General features: G+C 39.7%; 1 protein-coding gene across 1 annotated transcript in view; it reads right to left on the bottom strand.

The window, feature by feature from the left end:
• Positions 1 to 21,285, bottom strand: part of ctnna2 (catenin (cadherin-associated protein), alpha 2) — a 310,610-nt gene that overhangs the window by 94,429 nt on the left and 194,896 nt on the right. The window lies entirely within an intron of this gene.

Here is a 21,285-nt window from a genome sequence, read left to right as displayed (position 1 = left end):
GTTGGGGAGCAGAAGATAGAGGAGGGTGCCTGAAAATAAGCATCTACTGTGCGGGGTAATGGAAGCAGGAGCAGTGGAGTTATTCTTGCCCACTCAGGAGATGGCTGGTGGACGGTGCAAGCTGGTGGAACGGCCGAGGGCCCTGAGTGTGTTCGCACTCTGAGGCCCTCCCAAAGTAAGCTGTGTAATTCGCTGGTGCACTGCAGTGCAAACTGCTTCACTGCATTTCTGACCTCAAACCCTGTAATGGTGGAATAAGACATACAGTAGTGTGTGTCTGTGCAAGCTGGATAATGTCCAGAGGAATGTGGAAGCTGGTTACAGGTATGCACATTTTTCTTTTCCCTCCATATTTTGAAACATAAAATAAGAGCTAGTGCTCAAATGTAAGTATTGTTTCAATTATAGAAGTTCAAATGTAGAAGTGTATTACATGCATTTGTAGCTGAGTGTTTTTTAGTAGCACTGGGAAGCAATAGATTTCACATTGTGGTTCTTTGATTTCTTAATCCAGACAGTTGTCGGTGTTTATTTTATGGTATTTGTGAGCATTATGTGAATAAATGTCCAAAGCTTTTATTTCTGCCAACAATGGAATGAACAGTCTTCATGAAAACGCAGACGATCAATATTTTCTGATGCATTCAAAAGTGTCACGTCTCTGCATGTCCCTTGAAACTAATGCAATAAAATTGACAACGGGGGGGAAAAAAATGCTGAAATGGAGGGGTGGTGAAAGAAGTGAGGAATGAATCTGGTAATTCATAGGCAATAACATGGCAAATCAAAGGAATGGGCAGATGAATCAGAGGGAAGAAAATAGCAGACAGGTGGGGGAGGGAAGGAGGGGGTGGGGGGTATGAGGCATTCTGTCTCATTGTCTCCCAAGATCAATGTGTTAAATGATATCAATTCCGGCTCCTTGTCAATTCAATTAGGCAGGAGCGAGAGGTACAATTACTGTCCAATGTGGTTACACTGTCTGCAGCGGGCTTAAAGGGGAAGTCAAGCTGATAACAAGAGGGTTAGAAAGTGTTTGTGTATGTGCGAGCGGGGGTTGGGGGCTGATAACAGTGGTAACATGTTGGTTGGGTTACCAGCAGATAATGGGTAGCTAGATCCTCATTAAGATAAGTTGTGCTCCCTCAGCTGTAGTGCCATAGATGGGCCAATTTGACTTGTTCTCATTAAGTGGAACTTAAAGAGGTGCGGCGGTGGCTATCAGCTAGTTTGATTACAGGATGGCGAAACAGAAATAACGCTACAATGCCTGCGGCTGGAAAAAAAGAAAAAAATACTTCCAGATGAGCGGCTCAGATTAGAATTGTTTTTGTTTTTTCTTTTTTTAAATGAGATGACAGAGCAACATAGAACAGAAATAGATGCCATCTTGTAATCTCATCATAAGCCCCTGGGAAACTAATAGATATACAGTGAAGGCATACTGCAATGGTGGAGCAAATAAGCACAGAAATATCATTTACAGTGCAATATGTGCATGTATTGCTATGTTTGTAAGTGTAAACGCACACACACACACACACACACACACACTGAAACCGCGGTATGTTAGCTGTACATTGTTCTGAGGGGGTCAAAGGTGTAGAAAAATAAATAAATAAAAGTTAGATGCAAAGATTATGTGATTTGATGTGATATTTCATTTTGTTTTTCCCACCATCCATAGGTGGAGCCTGTCCGTGCTCACACTGGGCATAGAGCCAGCCTGGACAGGTCTCCACTCTATCACGGAGCTCACATATACAGAGAGACACCCATACACACTCACGTTCTCACCTACAGGCAATTTAGAGTCTCCAATTCACCTGCATGTCACAGGTGGACGTAGACATTGTACAAATACAAGATTATTCTACACAGCTAGCAGGTCAGTGTTGGATAAAAGTTTATGATGTACACAGAAGTTAATAACTCAGAAATACATTTATCTGTAATTGTTTTTGCACCTTGACCTCCCATGACACTGGTCACAAAACTGATTTGGAAAGAGAGTAGTGGGGTTGCAGACAGAGCTTGACCCTCTTTTTGTGTTACACTGGGGCTAGGCGTTGCAGGTTGTTAAGCATGGCATTGCACTGTATACAAGATTTTGGATGACATTGACCGGACACATTATTTTTACACCTTGCCTCCCAGGCATTTATGTGCTTTGGCTATTTTTGTGACTGTATCAGATAATTAGTTTTTTTTTTTTTTTTTTTTTTTTTACATGCAGCTGTTTACAATGAAACAAGACTGAAAATGAAACAAGTCTTTTATATCACATGGAAAAAGTTTGTTGCAGGCACTGATGCATAAATGAGTCGCGTACTGTTAATGTACGTAATGAACATAAAAGCATGCGGTTGTGAACACCAGACTTTCTTCGTTTTCATTAATGAGGTATAATGAAAGTGATAATGACCTAAGGCATGGCTCTCACTCCTTGTCCTTGGGAATGCTGGTGCACTACATGTAACTCATTATTCTTTATATTTCACAAATTGTACACATCAGTTACAATTTTGAGGAGGACACACAGAATGCTTATCTAGCTTGTTTAATGATGAAAAAATGAGACACAAATTGTTAACTAGGATTACAGTAAATAATTGGTTTGTGTTGTTAGCGTTATGACAAAAGAAACTTATCAAATTATTGATGAATGATTATTGATGAAATATTACATGAGTATTTCAACATTTAATGACAATGTTACTTAAAAGTGTAAGCAGGTAGCAGCACACATACACACGGACACACACACACACACGGACATACATCAATACTTCTTAAACCTATTAAAATTTTGCTATGGGAATATGAATGAGTATCCAGAGCTCCTGTGTGGCGCCTCAGGAAAGCTAGCACACTCCCAACACCTCATGCGCTGCTTATACGAGAGCAACATGTCTTTTCTCCTTTCACATGGTTGCCCATAGTATCTATAACGGTGCTGTTTGAGCCTGGCAGTCTCCTGTCAGTTAGAGTTAATCCAGCCGAGAACGGCACTGCCTGAGGAGGAGCCAGAGTGCCTTCTGGCACAAGCTCTCTTATGTTTAATGGCTGATGCCGTTTGCTTACTCCTCTCATTACACTGGTTCATGTTTAGACTGTGGGCCTGTCACTGGCTATTAGCATTTGTGGTCAAGCAGGCTGTGGATGAGAGGAAGCATCTGGCTTATCATCAAGCACATCGTAAGTACGAAATGAGCAGTTTGTTTAGGATGGGGTAAACACCGACTGAAAGATTATCACCCTGTGTGCATGGATACACGGTTAACTGGTAGATTGATGCAACATAAAAAATGAAGAGAGAAGAGCAAAGTGATATGTGCAAAGCATTTGTTTAGGCTAAATGTAGTAGAGCTATGTATGTCTATTTTTTTCTTGATTAGTTTTGGGGCATTTTGCCTTTGTTTGAAATGACAACAGTGAATGACAAGAGACATATAGAGAGAGAAAGCAAGGAGGATGACATGCAACAAACGTCCTGAGCTGGAATTGATCCGACAACATTGCAGTGGTTTGCATCTCAGACCACAAGGACACAGGGACACCACTCTATTCTGCATACGTTAACATAACATCCTCATCAAACTCAGGCTGGGGGCTGGAGCAAATCCAAATTATCCAATGGACTTTTTTTCAAGGTAGTTACTGATGGCTTCATATAAACTGCTGGGCGAGATCATTTCAGCAAGTGCACAAATAAAAATCTAACCGAACATACTGTAAGTGGAAAGGGAACCATGAGGGCACAGAGAGGAAGCACAAAACTGAAAACTGCAACAGAGATAGAGGCAGTAGCAGAAACTGACAACAAAATAAACAGAAACAGGGGAAGACATAAAGCAAAGGACATTTGGTTGCATGTCTTTCTTTTCACTGTGTCCTTTGATTGTCAGACTTAATAAGAGCATATGTCACGGTTCTCAGTAAAGGGACCCAAGAGCACGACTCAGGAAGCAGATGTAAAAGTAAAGAGTCTTTACTTTAAAAAAAAGAAAAAAAAGAAGCAAGGATACAAAAATCAAAGCAGGCAAACAAAGTACAAAGGGTCGGGCTGAGGCAAAATCCAAATAAACACGAGCAAGGTCCAAAACACGATCAGGAGCAAAACAGGCAGGCAAAGAACAGAGCGGTGGTGCACTGAGGCAGATGGCACAAAGACAATCCAGCAGACAGCAAGCGGAGGTGGACCGGTATATATACTAGGGGGCTAATGAGGGAATGGGGAACAGGTGAGTAGATGGGTGGGGAGGAGGAGCAGGTCAGGTGACTCTACTGGCGGGAAAGACAGGCAGGTGGGAGAGACAGGGTATGAAACGACAGCAGAATTAGAACATGTATGCACAGATGACTGGACTGAATGAAGACTGAGCCTCAAAACCATGACAGCATATTCAAGAGCTAAATTACTTTCTTCTTTTTTTTACCTGGAATAATCTGGAAACTTAATTATCACAGCTGAGATGACATGTAGAAATGTTTTTATCTGAATGATAGAAAGAAGACTGTTTGTAATGGATTAACCTGCCATAACCTGAACCAAGGTTTTCAATTCAAAGACGCTAGCTCTGGAAAATTCAGACCTTCCTTTTCACATAGAGGGAGGTTACAGACATCATAAAGACTTTATTATCCATCTCCCTTAGTCACAGACAGTACAATGGCATTAGGAGGCTGTAAACTATCAACCTCCATATTTCTGTTTTTACAGTGGGAGAAAGGTATCCCAAAGCAGCCTGAAAAATACAGGCATGTCAGTGACTGGGTGAGCCTAGACACAAACTTGGAGAGGTATCTCTGGAATATAACAAGGCTCAGAAGTCCATGAAATACTCAAAGCTTCCCTGGAAGCAGTGCCCAGCGTGTGAAGATAATGAACTCTTGTACGGCATCTAAAGAATTTTGCTTGAAATGATACTTCTTTTTTTTTTCTCCCCGCTTTCCACATTTAAGGCTGAGATCCACGTTTTCATAAAGTAAGAGTTAAAGTGGTTTGAAAATATTAGCCCTGAATGTCCAATGCAAAATGTCTGAAAACATCAAGAAGGTTGAAAATCTACCCTGGTAATTACGGTCTGATTGGCCTGCCGTTCCTTTCATAGTTCATATTTTCACGACAAATGGCACAATGTGTAGTAACATGTAATGGGGCGTCATGCAGTGATGAAGGGTTTTAAGAACAGAAGCATGAAGAGAATGGGGAAGGTTAAATATTAAGTGTGTTGGGCTGTAAGCCAAGGTTTTAGGTGCATAGTTTCAGGAGAATAAGAAAAAGAGTGAGGGGAAATGTCTGGTTATCAGACAGAAAGAGAGAGAGCAGGGGATAAAAAAGTCTAGTCCTGCAGCAGCAGTATGGGGAGCTAGAGCAATGCTGCCTGCAGCCTCCCTGAACTGAATAGCAAGTAGTTTGCGAGGGAGGGACTGAAGGAAGGGCAGCAGAAGAGAAGAGAAGAGAAGCGAGGGAAGGAGGGAGAGGCTGAGAATAGGTTAGAGAGGGTGAGAAAATAAGAGAGTGGTGTGATATCTGTGAGAGCAGAACTGTGGTAAAGAGAAAAAAAAAACGAGTCAATGGGGTGAGAAGAAGGTTTGAGTATCATTGATGTACTTTTGTTTCATCGCAGAGCTGAAAAAAGTCAATTTATCACACACACACACACACACACACAGTCGCCTTTACATGCATACACAAACATGACGTGGCTGTCTGTGGGTGCTGTTTCTGCAGAGAGTAAAGCTTCAATACAAGTCAAATGCTACGGCTCGGATAGAACACCTGAAACAAAGACGTGTGGGTCAATCCAGTTCAAGAACCTGCTCTTTATACCAGGAGACATAATCCCATTTTATCATCATTTTCTCCTTCCTGCATTGCATCATCCTCCTCCTCCCCGTCGTGGATCAGACCAAACACTGACATGTTACGAAGTAGGGGATTTCTGTGCAGCAACGGACAGACATTCTGCACAGTGTTGAATTCTCAAGTACTTTTCAATGTAATGGAAATCTATGCCAGACTCAACTACATATATCCTCTGTGTCCCATCCATATCCAGTGCGTCTCAAATAGTGCTGTTAATTCTGATTAATGGCTGTGGTTGTCAGGTCAATACAGATGGATAGTATAGTCTCCACAAGTCAAATCTGAGCTAGTCTATGTTCACTTCTTAATTTTTTTTTTTTTGAAATTTGAAAATTTGTCACAGGTAGATTTTTATGCAATGTCATTATGAAGACATGTATCAAAACAGACTCGAATGAATGTATTTTAGAAAGAAAAACATGTGCACAGGCAGAGAAACAAGGGAACAGACTGATTTGTTGTGTCTGGACATCATCCACCTTCACACCTACCTCAGACTCCATCCCTGCTTGTCTGATGGTCTCTTTCCACTCATTGCTCGCAACTGTCAAAAACAGCCTCTGTGTCTCTCTATGTGACCTCTTAACTATACTGTGTGGAGCACAGGATTACAAGCAAGCGAGGTAGCTCCAGAAACCTGCAATGACTGACAAGAAAACAACTTTTTCAGACACCAACGCATTTTGGTGCTTTTCACACACTGCCTCTCATAGATGAGATGTGGTGGAGACTGGAAAGAGTAGTCCTCTGCACAGTTGAACAAAAATTAATGGATTCAAATTTTACAAAACATGTGCCCAGCGTACAACTTCTTCTTAGCTGCCAGTCTTTTGCTATCAGTGTGAAGGTGGCCTTTGTCGGGGATAGCAAGCGGTATGGAGAATAATATGCGTGTTTTTGTAAACCAGGATAATGATGACTCAAGCTGCTCTTCTGGGTGGGTTGCTGTGTGTAGGTAGTACTAATCAGGGATTAGGGTGGTTTGGGAAAAGGAAAAAAAAAATGGCCAAAAGTCTCACAGCAAAACAGAGCCACGAGTGGATCAAATAAAAACATGCTAATGATAGCATGATAACACTAACGCACCTACTGCGTATTGTGGCTGAGCCCACCGTAGAGACAGACGCTGTGTACACAAACAACACTGATATACTACACAGAGCTAGACAACAGTGTGTTTCCATGCTGTAATGATCTACGGTGCAACAACTTCAAAGACTGCTGGAGCTGGCAGAACTGGTGAAATGATTATGTCTCCTACTATCCTTTCATGTGGGCTTTGTCAGTCCAGCCACGCAGCACCGCAAGCCACTAACAGAGCTGTTGCTGCTATTAGTTGGGAACAGTAAAGCCACAGAATATCTGGACATGATGTAAGTGCACTGCGTGGGGATGGATCAGGGGATAGGACTTACTGTCATGTCGGGGGTTTGGGGATTGATGTCTTTTCAAAGGACGTCTATTCTCTTCCTTAAGCTGATTAATAAAATGCATTCCTACAATGGTCACAGCTGTTCACAGCGTCAAACCGGCATCTTCAGGAAATGACATGCAGACATCACCCTTGAAAATATTGGCTATCATTCATCAAAGCGTCTTGGAAACGGCACCAATTTAAACACTGGGAGAGAGAGACATATGAACCTCTCTACATCTGATTTATTAAACTGTCACACGACACCTAAATGAGCACTAATTTGATCACAGACTGATAAATTGATTCAACTGTGGAAACAAGGACATGCTGCACCAGTTCCTTATTTACATACGACAGACCCTAATTTATGTGTGTTTGGAAACTCCTGGCCTATTAAAAGGGACGCCTGGTGCAGAACGATTTCCATATGCTACAGGACAAAGAGAACATAGCAAAAGATCTTCTGCTGACCACGGATAATCGCCTAAATGAAACCCATGCTGAGCAATCACCATTTCTGTTCCATAAAGACCTTTCAAATGCTTCCACAGAGAGAGCATGTATCATATATGTCTTCAGTGTAGATTCTACTGAGATGAACAATTAGATTTCTCTCCAGAAATAAAAATATAAAAATAATGATCAAATTTAATAAATAAATGTACCCTTAAGGACATGCATGTTATTTTCATAAGACTCTTCATGAAAATTCTGTGACATGATTGGAAAACCTTGGCAATTTTAATACTACTGTGAGCTCTGCCAGGAAAAGAGCAGCATAACGGGAACTTGTGGGCATCACAGGGAGAGTGAAGTGTGCCCCTGGGCTGACCAGCCTTATTTTCAATGCAGTGACAGGGTCAGGTCTATGCTGTGGGTTACCATCTTAATTATGCATGGTCCATTTGGTAGACGAGTCTCTAGTGCAGGTGGCCAGCTGCACCAGACAGTAGCTGATAGAAGAATGACATAATGAATCATGTCGATACCTTAGTCTCTGCTCTGAGCAACTTAAATAGAGTGATGCCAGTAGTTAATGGAGCCAGTGCTTCCTCACTCAGGTTAGAAAGAAAATATAAAGTGGTGCTTGGAGCCCCTAAAGAATGCAAATCCTCATTACACAACACAATATGAAATATCTGGTCAAGTTTTGGGGACTTATAATGTGAAATATGTCCAAATAGCAAGACAAAAAAATGCAGATTGTTCAGCGATGGTTTTGGTATTTCATAAATGCCAGAACAAAGACATACAGTAGCTGCAGATTAAGATTACTCCCCTGAATTGAAGGCTCTTAAACTACAGAGTTCATGGCTTTGTAAACAAAGGGGCGACTCTGATTGGGCTCTAGATTTCTAGATTTGAAATTACTAAGGTGAAGAGAATGAATCATGCAAAAACATTTCTAAGCAGTGAGACACTGAGCACAATACACACAGCTACACACGCAAGCACAAAGGCGGCAGAGAGGAAGTGAGGATGAGTTTTTTTTTTTCTCCTGTCAGAGGATTTAGCTGCCATTGTCTGCTGCCAGACACAGCACTCTGTGTGTTAATCAAGGGTACAATTTTGAATTCAGTGGCCTTATGATGTGATAACAATTCTTTTTTTATTTTTTTATTTTTTTATTTTTTTTTTACTTCTACTGAGTAGGACTTGGGGATGTGTCATCATGTAAAGTCACATGGCACAGATCTGCCACACCTTTTGGGATGTGGTTATCTCTACCTGGTGCCTGTGGTCAATTTACAGTGTGTCGTGATACGGATCAGCCTGTAGCAGGGTAGATAATGCTAGCTTCTATGGGTTGACTTGTACTAATGACTTATCTGGATTGTAACTTAGAGCTAAACAAGGTGTCACTTTCATGTGATGTTTACAGTAAATGTGATAAAAGTGACACTAACATCTCTCTCACAACTGCAGGGATGCACTGTAATTCCATCATTTTTATTTACAGTGCACAGTTTACTAATGTTTGAGGCTGAATTGACTCTTGTGGATGTAAATTCATAGAGAAGGTTCTACTGAAAATTCAGTGTGATGTCCCTTTTCTTTCAAAATGTGTAATGTTGTCTATATGTAGGGACAAAACAAGGTCAAAATCTGTTGTCATGGTTATTATGTATAGGTGTTGCACAGCTCACATAAAAAATATATATAAACATCTATACAGTGCGATATGCTGTACTAAAACACAAAACAAGAAATGAGAGAAACAGTCAAATACAGCCAGAATTGGGGTTATTACCTGCTGAGATTAAAATGATAAATGATTCAACCATGTTCATAAATACTTTATTTCCTGATTTCTCTGAAATGTAGTTCATTTAACTTATGATTTACACTAAATTTGTTAAAAGAAGGCACTGGTTTGTAAATATTAATGATGTTAAAACTGGTAGAGATTCACAACTCCAATCAGTCAAACAGTAAACCCAACTGGGGCTTGGTGACACAGTTAAAAAAATATTGTTTTTATATTTTTCCTTCTGCAAACTACAGAAACACTAAAACATGACTGAGACATATTTTTAGGAGTACATGTACAAGACAGCTGACCTGAATAATGACAGACATGCACCTCCTGCATGATTGTTATACAAATTGAAAGAACAAATGCTATCCCATACAGCTATGGAGTGTTAGTGCTCGATGCCAACACTAAAACATTGTGGACCACATCAAAATCAGTTTCAGCACAAGCAGAGCAGCATACGAATTCATCTGCTCCTGCTGTTTGTGGTTTGACATCAGCACAGCACACTGCTGGCCAGTTAACTTAAGCTACCCAGCAAGTAGACAGAATCTGCACACTGCTCCGCTGACTCCCTTCACTTTACCTCTTGTGAAAAGAGGTAACACCTCATCAACAAACACACACTGAGAGCGAAAATCAGTGTTCACGGTCTTTTCTCTGTCTGTCCTTGTTGTTGAAGCGCCCGCTGATTTCAGTATGAGATGGACAGAGCCCAGTAACCACCTGCAGTCCCATAATCTGTGGCAGTTTAGTATATACTGTAGTATTAACATCACCGTTTACAATCTGTCATGACCCGAAACTGAATTTTTCCCCCTAAAATAACCTTTTTGTGTACATTGTGATAACTTGATTTTCATGATGTAGACATTTTACCCATCATGCAAAAACAAAAACTCAAATGATTCAAATTCATTCCATATATTAGCCAGTCCTAACCCCAATTACCCTTCTTTGACATAGGCCCACAACACTACCTTTAAAAATGTAACATTTTAATCCTGCCTTGTTAAAGACAAACATCTAGATTATACAATAGTCTACATACATAGAAGGTTATACAATAGTCTATTTTTAGCTCCTTTGAAAAACATCCATTTTCAAACTGTTGCATGATAACATGATTACTCACATCTGTTTCTTGTTATGCTACTGTTAATGTTATACTTTTTTTTTCATTTTTTTGTCTTGTACATGTGTACATTGCAGATTTTCTGTCAAAAATCTGCAGTGAAGTTTGCCAACACAAAGCACAGGTGTCGTTTGTCCCATATGTAAACAAACACCAGCTGCCAACAACTATGACACAGTAGTTCCTGAAATACCAATTCTAACTTCCAAGTAAAACAATCTGCATGCTATATGTACACCATCTGGTACCACACGACCTTTAATCCAAAATAGAGTTTTTCATTGGCTTTTATGAATGCTGTGATCTGTACATGAAGAGTGCAAAAGACAGAACACGCTCCAAAACTCCTTTTGCATTGCGGCACACCGGCTCAGTGGCTCAGTGGCTCAGTGGCTGGAATTAGAACATGCTCCCCTTGTTCATGTGGGTTTCTGACAGGTAGCCTGGTTTCATTACACACCAACAGACATGCGAGCTGGGTATTGCGAACAGCCCTAAGAAGTGGAGCTGAGGACCCCATGGTAATTAATAAAGTACAACTTTAACAACCCCCTTAAGCCATGAAAAGGTGTTGTGGGGATTCCCTCTGTGAACACAAAGGACATCCCTCCTTTGTACTGACTTCTAGGTGAGCTAGATATTTGTTGATGGCAACGCACGTATCTGTATAAAGAGAGAGATGATGAAAAAGTGCCAAAACACACAGGTGTTCTTACATTTGCAACAGACTTAAAATAACACCGGTAATAAATGATTTACAAACTCTAAAAGCTTGACAACATCTGCTGTGTTACTGCACAGTTTAGCTGCTGTGCTTTCACCGTGTGTATGACAAATTCATCTGTGAGACAATTACACGAGATCCTACCAGGACTGGATGACGCCCACAGGCCAGAATTAGGTGGAGTGTAAGACAACCTTACATTTTCTTTTGGATTCCACTTGCTTAACTTAACACAAGCATTTGCACTCATCCACACAAACACAAGCACGCTCACATACTTGAGTGCCAGATTACAGTGTTTAACCACTAAGCTGATGACAGTGTAATTTTATCAAGTGCTTTGGAAGTTAACTTAACTACTGGATTCAACTCAAATGAAGATTTCTGCTAATGTGACCCTGGTGACTTTCCATGCTGCCAGTGACAAAGCAACGTGTGTCCTTGAGGGAGAAAGCTGGCATTATTTTTATCTTTTTCTATTATAACCAACAATTCCCTTAAAGAGACTAAAACCAGCAATCAATTTATCCTACAAGGTTTGTGTAGCCACAGCCTGATGTAGCTTATATCTATGAGTCACCACTGCAACTCCACAGCCTCCAAAAACCATTAAAAACACATGAAAGAGCCACGCGTTTACATCGAGGCCAACATATTCCGTCCCTTCACTGCGACGACAAGTATAGTTTTTTTCTGAAACAACTCCGACTGCATTTTCGATCTCTTAGAGTAGCTCCTTGTCAGGCTCAGGGCACACGGTTCTGTGTTTACACTGCTTTGCCCGTTTGATGAGCTGGGAGGAATAACACCTTACTGCTACAGAGAAGAATATTCTACACCTCAGGATTTGGAAGAAAAATGTCTGCAAGCGTTTATCAAATGTGTTTGTGTGTAAGATGAGAAAAGAAAGCATTCAGTAGTTTCTCACAATATTTGTATAGGGACCTCATTTATAAACAGTGCGTGCACAATTTCCACGCAAGAGCTGGGATTCATAAAAGCTGAGTTGAGGTGAGAATTTGCTTATGTTGTAATGTTATACTTTCTATCATGCCTTCATGCCTTAAATCAGTTTTTATAGACTTTGGATAATCGCAACAGTGAAGAATTCCCAGTTTAACACAAAATGTTTGGAACCATTGTTCAGTTTCACAGCAGACATTTGAAGCAGCGGTGTTGCACATAACATTAACCATGGCTCTGTTCTGCATGCCAGTGAGTCATGACAATTAGCCAGCATGTACAACACCAGGACCCTGAAACTGAACCAGCTAAATAGGATTCAGCCATAAATAATTGTATTATCTATTATGTGCTTTCCTTACTGTGACACATCAAAATGTCTTTCATGGAAAAGGCCTATGATAGGGCATGATGGTCATACGTGGGGCTCCTTTCCAGGTGAATAACAACAACAACAATAATAATAAAAATCATCATCATCATCAGAGTCAAATACCATGCATCGTCTACCATTTTGTTGTTCGAGTGGACCTACTGAGCTAAATTCCAGCTCAATATATTTATTCTGGGACTCCACTAGAGTAGCTTTGTATGGTTCACAAGATTCAAAAAAAGTTACTACTTAATCTCAAGCGTGTTATGCAGCCCCTCAGTTGAGCGACTGTCTCCAAACAGATAACATTAGCTCAGGCCACCTTAAAAGCCCACTTTCTTCTGTCTGGCAAAACATCCGGAAGTCTGCCAAGGGGTAGCGAAAACCAAACGTTTGTGAGCACTGCCGCATCAACTAGTTATTGAGCTAGTTACTGTCAAGGTGAGAAATCAGTAAAGGAGAAAGAGAGCTCCGGCGTGCGCCTTCAGCTGTGACACTAAATGAGCAGCAGGGAGGTTCTTGGCATCTGCCCTTACACCAGACCTCTCTTCTGAACATCATCTTTCATTCTGCCTCTTGATGTTAACAGTGTTAATAGAAGTCGATCAAAATCTGAAGGATATTTATAGTAGATCAAAAGAGTGTTGCAGACTTGTGTGCCTGAATCAAAATTCTAACAACAAACTTTCTTGAAGGAAAGAGAAAACAGAGTTTCTACTACACGATTACTGCGAGAACATTGCAAACACATAGTTTTTGTTTGTGAGTAACAAAATTCAACTAATTTCAGTTCAAGGTTCAAGATGTACGACTTAATGCGTCAAATGTGAAACACAAGGAGCTTTCTTGTATTATAAGGTTTATCTGTTCCTTGCAGTACTGTGCGCTAATGGGATTTTATTTAGATTTCTAGGCTAGGGTTCTTACCTTACTTTGCAGTTGGGACACTAGGGATAAAGGCACAAGTCATTTTCTGTCTAAATTTACAAGTGTTTCAGCCTTTTACATCAGAGACTCCTCTGCTTGCTGTGTTCTGCTCTGCTTCATCCCAACATGAGAGAGGCCAGTGGACACATGAAGGATGCAGAGGCTTGTTGGGCTCTGAATGAGGCAATAGGCCAGAGCAGTCAGGGCTATCAAAAGTGGGGGCATGCGGCTCCAGAGAGCTGGGTTTTGAAAATGGGCTTGGTGGCTCTCAGTGGGATTTCTGCGTCATCTGACAGCAGAACAAAGTTCCTTTGGCAGACAGAGCCTAGTCACAGGCGCTGTTTGATGTAGTCTCTGAAGCCAAAAACATTAGAGGCAGAACACAAATGCATAAAGAAACACACTAAGTAAAAATGTTAAAACATGTAATTGAATTAAAAACTGAACATGGAAAACCCACACACATCACCACGCCAAATGTGGGTGAAAAACTGGCTGTGGCAGGTAGCTGTAAATGTCTACCAGCCATGGTGGCGGGTGAAGAATTCTGATCTTGTTTCTGTATAAAAGCATGTCCAACGCCAAGAGTGTGACTGCACTGTGTTGTGACATGGAAAAATCACTGTCTGTCTCGCTCTCTCAACAGGGAACACCTCACATCGGACATACCTGGAAGCAATTTAGACACCTATTAATTTTCTCTTTCACACACAAATACACAGACAGATGCAGTTCCACGCCTGAGTCTCTTCCACTTAATTACTCTACTTTCCTTCTGTTTCTATCTGTAAGAATATCAAATATAATATAAATATAATACTCTTCTATCTACAGAGGCGTCCTCTCTCTTCTTTTCTCGACACTTTAACTGAATGTAACTGACATTTTTCTTTGAGCTGTTGCATACAATCATTAGTGGTAAAAACACATGCATAGTCTCTTCCTGTGTGCCTTACAAACACACGCTGCTTTTTGTTATTCTGTTTGTGCCTTCTTGACAATTTTCTTTGTTAAACTGACTTCCAAGTGCAGTATTTGACTTGACCCACTCATATGTCTGTATATTGTCACTGATCTTGTCTGTCTGTTATCTGTCTGTCTAACTACAACTCTTCTCTCCCACCCCTTTCTTGCATCACTGCTTGATCTTTTTCTTGCTTTTCTGTTGTTCCACAGTAAACAGTGATGTAGTTTAAATGGCTTTATATTTTACGCACATATACCAATATATACTGAGTGAAGACTTTATTAGGAACACATGCTATTTAATGCAACCAGCCAGGTCCTTCAAATAGCTGTAACTCAGCAGGGAAAAGAGTCAAGAGTCAGAGTTACTCTTTAACCTAACATTTGAATGGTGCTACATGTCAGTGCCAAATGTGGAGGTTTCAGCATCTCAGATGTAGCCACCCAGCTGGAATCTTTAAATACTACGGTGAGTAGAGTTTACAGAGAAAAGTGCAACAAATAAAAAACAGTCAAGAGCTCTTCTGTGGGCAAAACACCAAGTCAGTGAAAGAGAAGCGCAACATGTTCAAGGCAACAGAGAGGCCACAAGTACACCAAGCAGCTTTGTACAACTGTGGTATGGAGAAGAGCATTCGTGAAAGCACAAGCAATTGATCAAACCTTGAAGTAAGATGCTTAGAACAAAAGCAAAAGGCTTTAGTGGAGACATGATTACTGAGACTGGATGACTAAAAGGAGCATCACCTACAGAATCTTGATTAAAACTAAATATTACAGGGTCTACAGCAGAGGTGTCAAGCAATGTGTGGCTTTTAAAAAAAACAAAGAACACTGAACAAACAATTAGTGATCATTCCATTTGTCCCTTGTTCTAGTAAAACATAGTAATACAACTACGAGGTGCGCGACCTAAATTGCCTGTGTGGTTTAAGATATGCGGAGAGCAGAAGACAACTCAACATTATGCATTAGACATTTAGACAATGTGATCATTAGACTCCATGCCAAGGCCAGTCACCATCACTTCATAGGAATTTTCATGGAAATGAGAAGGTTAAGGTTTCGCCTTGAAGTGGTGATGCTTTTTATCAAACCAACTAAAAAGATTTGCTTTTGCAACCAACATTGGAAAACTTGAGAGGAAGAGGGTCAAGCTGTCTCAGATCTGAAGGATGGTGTGAAATAAATAGAGAGGGTTAGAAAAACAACACATACATTTAGTTAAAGTTTAAAACATGCTGTGGCATGTTTGTGCTCAATACAGAAAGTTAACAAAATGTTTTATCATGGCTGCTCACAGTGCAGAGCATTATTTTTGTATTGGAAGAGAATCATAAAACTAGAGGCGATTTAAGATCATGCTGCTTCCAAAAGCCACCCCCAGATTTACTAGCACAAACAATTTATTTCCTACCATCGATGATAAATATTCTCTTTACTTTACCCATTTTGGCCTTTTCATTCAGATTCTTAATTCTTTTTCTCTTTTCCTTTCTTGACGTACATACAGTCGTGTATACAGAGCCTCACTTTCACATCACCGCGGACAAACTATCAGAGCTTTTCCAGGCTTACCATCCATCTTGATCTAAACATTCTCTATAAATCAAGCGCTCACCCACCTTTGAAACCTCAAACATGGCCGAGACATGAGGATAGCATTATATAGATTTTTCCTGTTTACCGAGGCAAACTTTGCATCACACAAAAACATGCTTCAAGGAGTTGTAACCCATAGCGACAGCCATGTTCCCCCTGTCACATGCTCCAATGAGCATTACGATGGTATTGTTGTTCCTGTTTTATTCACCCCAGCTGCAGTTAGTAAAAGCAAAGGAAGATGGAGAGAGGTGGATTTTTTTGTATATTGTGTAGCAAACCCAGAATGCATACTAACACAAACCTCCACTGAGTTACCATCTTCACAATTTTTATTCAGAAGATGTATATCTGTGATATGAGTATGATGGTAATAATTAAACATGCCCACGGCTATCTCAATTCATTTTTGAGTACATTTCTTCTGCTCTTCGGCTCATCCTCAGTTGCTGATTATATAATGGGATTATGTCATCTTAAATACCAAAGAAGACAGAAAATAAACACTAAAGCTGAAATGAATAAGCTTAATGTTAACTCTCTGTCCACTTGTGACCCTTTTAAACTGAGAGAAACCTCCATCTGCTGGGGGTTGCACTCAATTGCTGATCCAGAATCATTTCATGCCGTTTCCTCTCCACACCAATGACAGCCGCTCTACGGTGCACGCGTCTCCACCGACCCCCACCACAATCCCTTCCCAGCTGCCCATCAACATTATCTCTGCAGTGGGCCAATTAGTCATCATCTGCCTTGTTTTGTTGGGCTCACACAGTCAGATGTCCTCTGATTCAATAAATGATTTAAATAATGGGCCTGTAATCATAGATGCTGATAATTCTGAGACTTATTTGATCCCTCAAATCAATTCAGTGTGCTGGCAATACACAAACAACCTCTAACCATTTCTTTATAAAAAATATCCAAGATGTCAATTAAAATGATCACATAATTAGCCAGGGACATGAAATCATGCTTAAATTTTAAATGTTTGTTTACACAACAACATATTTTAACAAATAAGTCCAGAACAACATTCTCTCAAACCTCTGACACATGACTGTTTGTCTTTGAAAAGTCAGGCTTAAGCAGTGGTCAGATGGGAAGCCAGTGACGGATCATGTTCTTCTCATTGCGCTACACACTGGAAAGGGTAATTTAATTTTTCCTCATATATAGTACTTGACTTTACTTAATTGTATTGCACTTGTTTCCACATCGATTACTCACTAAGGGCAAAATAACAAGCAGAGCAGCATCACTGGCTGGGTAGAAAATTCTTCTTTTAACAACGTGTAACAACACCTTTCCTTATTGAAAAAAGACACAAATAATCATGATGAAAGAAATAAATATGAAATATTATTAAATCAAAAAAAAAAGTTATTCAGATTTGTGTTAAATAATGCAATTCTACTGGGACAGACAAAATGCATCAAACAAAACTTTTTGGTTAAAGTTCAACATCATTATCAGCTGTAAATTACTTGCTGCACCACATTCAATACAATATTAAGCATGAAACCATAAAAAAACAGCCCTTCTTTCCATTTCACAAAGCCTCAACTAACGTCTGAGTGTGACAAAGATCTAAGATCATTTTATGACTCATTTATTTATTGTTTGATATGGAGGCTGATGAGTCACATTCATACATGAACGCTAACCTGAAGGCTTATGATGTAAACTAGAAGAAAAAAATAGGTTATTTAAAGGTTATTCATTAAAAAAAAATCCATACCCTTAGCTACCATCAATCTCTAATATGGCCGTATCTGTTTTCTATGACTGTGCTCATGTGAGCGTGTCATTAGGCGAGTGTGTTTCACACTCACACACATGGTCACACACATGGTCACACACTTTCACTCACACTTGTGCTGACTTTAACTCCAAAGTAGAGAGCCAAAGCTCTTAAAGTCTTAAAACTGACGGTCTGGATACTCTCATCTCCTGTTCGCTGTGTCAAGTCATTATAGTGCACCAAGTCATTAGCTGATGGTGTAGTCATCCATTACAGCTAGGAGGGAATATAGTAAAGGCAAAGCACAGATGATTCCAATTCAAGAAGTTCAGATGATGTGAAGGAAAGTTTTTGTTCTCCTTGTTGCTGTCAGACCTTCACTGAATACTTTAAAATAAGATTTGAGAAATAAGAAATTGGATCTGGAGCTAGCACACTTTCATGCAAAATCTGTTTAGAGATTTGACATCCTGGCCCATCTTTCTTCCTTCACCAAATTTACTTTGATAGATCTGACAATTACAGAAAGACTGTGTTGTCTGGTAACTGAAAATTAATTTTCCGAACAAAAATAAAAATCAAACGACAAAGTATTGACCAAGGAAAAGTGGAACTAAAAACTAAAGAAAACAAGAGACCATCTTGCAATTGGATCGCGCCAGCTGCAACATTCGTCAGCATGTTGACATTCAGCGGACGGGCGCCAACCATCTTTGAACTGTGCCTTCATTTTGATCTAAACTACACATCTGTAAAGTTTCATGACTGTATCTTGCACAGTCATGGCACTATCACTACCTCAACCATCACAACTACATGCCTAACACCAACCCTTATCCTAAACCTAGTTTTAACCTGAACCCGAAAAACCAAGTCACAACCCTCAAACAGCCATTTAAAGCTGTGAGGAGCAGCCAAAAAAGTCAAACTGGTCCTCACATAGACAGAACAACACACACACACACACACACCAACACACACACACACCAACACACGCACACACACACACACACCAACACACGCACACACACACACACCAACACACACACACACACACACACACACACACATCTTACCTAATACACAAACAGATTACTCAGTTGTAGTTCAACCAAAGTAACATCAGTGCACAGCTGTCAGTTCTTTTGGCACAGATGTTAACAACTTGGTGCCCCTGGTGGTGGATGCAGTACCTAAAGTTAAGTTGTGGAATGCCAGACGGGGTCAGAGCAAACTACCGGGCTGTTAGGTAATTGCGTTTCCTTGGTATAATTATTGTAATCAAACTCCCACCCCATTTTCAAGTCAGCCTCTGTTCCGCATGCAGCGAGGTAATGTATTTTCTCATAGGGACTCTTATTTCATTATCATCATCTGTCTTTCAAAAAAAGTCTAAACATAACTGACGTTTAGTAACTAGTATAGGATCCCACTGACCTTAAAAACACCATTTACCAATTATGTAGAGGCACGCTATCCCTTTTAGGCCCATTTTGTGCTGAAGATTTTCCATAAGGACAATGTACCTAACATGAATAAAAACTCTTGGCCAACTTTTCTACACAGTCACCACACCTCAAACTGACTGAGCTGTTTTAAAAAAAATTGAGATGTCAGGCCTGAAAACAAGAATTAGTTCTCGTATAAATTTGTATAATTTCTGACAAATGATGCCAGACAAATAAGTTAACAAGGTATAGAAGGGAACCATTGAGGAAAAAAAACAAATAGATAAATAATATTATTATTAGTATTAATAATATATATATATACACACACACACACACACACACACACACATACTTTATATACCTATATTGTTGAGAGATGAGTCTCTTATTATTAAGTGACATAACAAAATACCTTTGGATCCCATTATATCGAGCAGCTTTTTTATTTTACTGTGTATAGTTCAGTCTCCACTCAGGGACACATGTCTGGGGTGCTGCATACAAAAATATTTGGTGATCCATTGGCATGTGTGAAGCTGCTGTGCACTACTTGCATATGCACTAAAAAGATATCTGTACATATACTCAGTGATTAGAATACAATCAACAACAAAAATCTACAGCAGATTTTAGCCAATGATTATTAATTAAATCTTGATCAGATAAACAGCCGTGCATAACAGACAACAGTTTAAAATAGATGGTAGTATAACTGTCACAAAAGGCCTGTACTGTTGTTGTAGTAATAGGCTATACCACTGGGTGGGGACTTTTTGTTTGATGAGATGCACTGGCAATGGTCTAATCTACCATGTTCCCTGTAACACTGTGAAGCTAACTCTCCTTATTACTTTTTATACTTTACTCTTACATTCATATATGACTTCAGAGTGGAGACTAGATAAAAAATACTTGATAAGTACAGTCGAATAAAGTAAAACTTCCTGAATATCCCTGTCTCAGTTAGCCAGCTATTCTACAGCTAATGCTAATGCCATACTACCAGCTCCAACACAAACAACAACATTACTGTGATTGACTGCCAAAGCAGAACATATGAAAAGACACAGTGGAATGGTAAATATCTTTGAAAACACACCAACCACCTGGGCTTTTGACTTTACCCAGTTTAGCACTATAGAGTATTAAAGGGACCCATTTCCAAAGTAATGGAAATTATATATCAGAATCTTTTATTTAGCTTCTGTAGTAGTAATCCAGATTACAGAAAAAATGTCGACTCAAGCTAAGAGTCAGTATCAAGAAGGAAAAACAACTAGCTGTATCGCCTTTGCAAAGTAAAAGTAATGGGTATTGCTGCTTGCGATAACAGCATACTGTAAATGTTTATTCTAGGTTTTGTCCTGCTCCATGAAAGGATATTTTTTATTTCAAGTTTATTTAACTCTATACATTACTGAGCCTGGATTTTGAAGGGACATAATTGAAACCAATTTTTACAACTTCTACTTTTATTTCAAACGCATATCAGATCCATAGCTGTATAAAAATAAAAAAATAAAAAGTACAGGACAATAACAGAGAGATAAAATTATTGGGGATTACAAGTATATTTAATATTATAAATTTGTAATTATATTTTGTTCACACAAATTTTTCACTCATTCATTCGTTCATTCTAAACTCCTTCTTAAGAGCCAAAGAGCAAGATGGCTTGATATCAGAGTAATGACATCTGTCCATAAAAATGCAATGAACTCGGAGATGAAAAAAGAGCAGATGGTGAGAAAGTTGGCTGGTATGAGGAATGTAAGGCACTGTCACAGCTCATTGTCTTTGAAAATTAATGGGAGAACGATGACAAGGCTAGGACCGATCCCAGAGAAGTGCAAA

This window comes from Seriola lalandi, unplaced genomic scaffold (genome assembly GCF_002814215.2).
Source record: "Seriola lalandi dorsalis isolate HSWRI2012SDOR001 ecotype SW California unplaced genomic scaffold, Sedor1 jcf7180002054582, whole genome shotgun sequence".
Classification (NCBI taxonomy): Eukaryota; Metazoa; Chordata; class Actinopteri; order Carangiformes; family Carangidae; genus Seriola; species Seriola lalandi.
This window is presented reverse-complemented; position numbering and strand designations above follow the sequence as displayed.